Raw genomic sequence first — 4002 nt, forward strand, 5'->3', positions numbered from 1 at the left:
CAGGGCAGGAACCCATGTAGGATTATAGGCAGGGTACATGGAGCAAGGTTGCTTATTGGCTTGTTTCTCAACACAGTTTTCTCAGCTTTTCTACTTACAAAATTTAAAAATGTCTTTTAACTTTTATTTTAATAACATATATGTATATATAAAAATGTTTTGTTTGCGTGAATGTCTGTGGGCCTTTTTTGTCCAGGGTTCACAGAGTCCATAAGAGGGAGCTTGGTCCCTTGATATTGGAGCTTAATGTGGCTGTGAGCTGCCACCTGAGTTCTGTGATTCAAATCCTGACCTTCTAAGAGAGCAGCCAGTTCTCTTAAACACTGAGCCATTTTTCAAACACTACCCTCAGGTTGCTTTCTTATATAATTTATCACCATCTTTGCAGAGATAGCACCACTCAATGAGTACTGGATCCTCTCCCATCAACTGTTAATCAGCTGTCTCATGTGAGACTATGCCAGGGCCTAGCAAACACAGACGCGGATACTCACAGTCAGCTATTATATGGATCACAGGGCTCCCAATGGAGGAGATAGAGAAAGTACACAAGAAGCTAAAGGAATCTGCAACCCTACAGATGGAACCACATTATTAACTTATCAGTACCCCGGAGCTCTGGACTCTAGCTACATTTGTATCAAAAGATGACCTAGTCAGCCATCACTGGAAAGAGAGGCCCATTGGACAACCAAACTTTATATGCCCCAGTACAGGGCAACGCCAGAGCCAAAAAATAAATGGGAATTGGTGGGTAGGGAAGTGGGGAGGAGGGTATGGGGAACCTTTGGTGTAGCATTGGAAATGTAATTGAGGAAAACACGTAATAAAAATATTTTTTAAAAAAGAAGGACTGAAGTATCTAAAAAAAAAAAAAGGGGGGGAAATATCCAACAGTCAAATCAGACCCAGAACGACACAAATTGCATGTTTTCACCTATGTATGGAGTTAGCTTGTAAGGTTTATATATGTTTGTTTTTCATTTAGGGTAACAGAGATGAGCTATCTAGTAAGGAACCATAAAGAAGGAGGAGTTCTTCCAAGGAAGGGGAAGTAGAATATAGTGGTATAAAGGAATGAAGAAGACACTAAAATAGGAGGGTTAAATGTGGAGGGAAATATCAGGCCAAGCATCTGAGACTAGAAAGGTCATAAAACACTAAGTGAAAATCTGCCATCATAAATTTTGTTAAATAACCACAGCAGTAAAATGACTTCTCATGAATCCTAATGGCTCCACCCATATGTTAGTATATATGCCTCAGCCTTCATCAGAGGTGAGTTTCCTACAAAACTGGTAATAATCACAGAAAGACACAACTGGACAATGCACAGAGAGTGAGAGACTCAGAGAATTAAAGATTAAAGAGGATGCCTTTATCGAGCTCTCTCCTTCAAGAATCAGGAATCTATGCAAAGAAAAGTCAGAAAAATAATCCTGACCAGAGGTAGAGATAATGGATAGTATCAATGAATTGTATCATGGGTATTCCATGTTTTTTTTTTTTTTTGCCTAATATACACTTAAGAATGAGTGCATATTATGTGTGTTCTTGTTTTTGGGTGATGTTCTATAAGTATCTGTTAAATTCATTTGGCCCATAACTTCTGTTAGTTTCACTGTGTCTCTGAGTTCGATGGTAGGAGGATAAACAGGGAGATGGATACTTTCAGGTCACATAAGATGGAAAATTTAAAGAAAAATTTCTAAGAAAACAAATAAACATGGCTATAGCCTCATCTAATGTAGACAGATCCAATTTGAGGTTCCCTCTTCCCAGGTGACTTTAGCTTCATGTCAAGAAGGCAAACACTTACTAGCACACACAGGTTAACATAAAAGCATTTACAGCCATGTATAAAAACATCACACCAATGAACTAAGATATTATGTGGACGTTCCATGGCATAAACTTCAGAAAGACATACTTTTTTTACAGTTTATCTCAGCTTTAAAGTGTAAATCCTCAAAGGAGGGCCATGGTCCAGTGCTGTTCTCAATAGACAGCTCCTGATTTTCTAGACTCACCTCTTATATTAATCTGTGAAGTCACCTCACAATCTCACATTTCTTCTGCACAGCATTAGAGATGCCAATTAAAACTAGACTTTGGAAGTATATTAATAAGTTGGCCTTATCTTCATATTCCCTGCCCTTAATCATGGGAAACTCGCCCAGACTAGATGTCTCAGCCATTCTCACCGACAGTTTTCCTGGTAAATAGGTGGTTGAGAGAAAGAAATTATTTTAAGACCCAACCAGTTTAGTTTATCAGGATATTTGAAATGAAGCTGACATCATTTGGCACAAAAAATAAAGAGAGTCTCCTGTTTTGTGGAGAACTGAGAGAGAATTAGGGACTGGGGCCATGAGGGTAAGTGACTATCCTTAAGGAGAGTCAGTCCAGACCTAGAGGCTGGGTCTGACAGCATGCAGAGGAGTGCAGTTCAATTCCCTGCAGCTTTTGGAAGGAGCACTGTTTCTCTTCAAATTGTGACAGGGATGGCACCCACAAGGGGGCAGAATGCAGTGGTGTTCTAGACTTCTTTTGAGCCATCATGGTACAGATTACCACTCTTTCACTTGCTATTACAGATGAGCAAACTCAATAGGGTGACAAGTATGATCTGCTGACTTCAGAATCTCTAATTGCAAAACCCTTACAGGGCATGCCATTTTCCCTCCATGCTTGGAATAAAAAGAAAGGATTGGGCTCACAGGACTAAGCATCCTCTGACTAGCTTTTAGAGAAGAGGTTGCACTGAAGTCCAAAATTGAGACTTTGGTGTTTACTGAGAGTTTAAAAGCTAAGAACCTGTAACATTTGCTCTGTGGTACTGAAAAATATTGTTCTGAAAAGTGTATGAGAACATAAAGATGAACATGTAGCTTAAGGAGCACCATTACTCTGATAGAACATCAGGCACCTGACATTCATTTAATACATTGAAATAACCACCAAATCCCAAAAAAAAACCCTCCTCAAGTGTACATTACAAGTTTCTGCTCCGGCTTAAGATACAAGTCTTCAAGAAAACACAATATGGCACTAGTCAGAAAAAGAAGTCATTTATTGATCAAGTTGCCTTATTAACAAAAAATATCAGCAATGGGTTGACGTTGCTTAGCACCTACATAAATTTGGAATAAATGGAAATAAAATTTCAGTAACAGATCAGGAGTACAATAAAAACATTATAATGTTACAGTAATATGGAGAGAAATAACTAGTGTTAAAGAATTCAAATCCCTGTCTAAGCTAGAGATGTGACTCGATGGTAGTGTTTGATTTGCATACATGCTAAACCCACCACCAGAAAAGAAAAACAAAACAGACACCAAAAAAAGAAGATACTCACAATTCAGTTCAGTTTATCTGTTTGTTGTGAGTAAATCCACAGCAAATATGAATGGTTAAAAACACAGGAAGGTATTATGCAAAGGAAGTCACACACACTCACCCTCATGCACACACACACACACACACAAGGAAAAAGAACACAGAAGAAAAAAGAACAGTCCAGTCAGGAAGCTATTGAAGAGAGTCCTTTAAAACTTATGATAAAGAAGATAAAGTGTATTTCTTCACAATTGGTGGTTTCTGGTGGACAGTAATTAAGGATTCATTTTTATAGTTGGTGTTTGATATTTTCTAGGATCTTCTTTTTATAACCCCTAACGCTAGATAGGACAAAAATAAGGGTATATTAGAGAGAGGAATTAGAAAATCTCTGAATTTAATTTCTTTCCTTGTTCTTCTCCTTTAATTATGGCTACTAACAAACCACAACCAACTTGTGTAACCAACCACCAACCACCAGACTAAAAGTACAAGTTTTGACAATAAATCTTGTGCAAAGTTAATGCAGCAGGAGTTCTTCACTAATGGATGTTGTGAGTATGTAAATATAGTATTCCAACAAAAACTTACTAACTCTGATTTCTATACTTCTTGCAGTCAGCTGTTTACTATTTTAATATTAGTCATACCTGTTCTATG

This window comes from Mus musculus, chromosome Y (assembly GCF_000001635.26).
Source record: "Mus musculus strain C57BL/6J chromosome Y, GRCm38.p6 C57BL/6J".
Classification (NCBI taxonomy): Eukaryota; Metazoa; Chordata; class Mammalia; order Rodentia; family Muridae; genus Mus; species Mus musculus.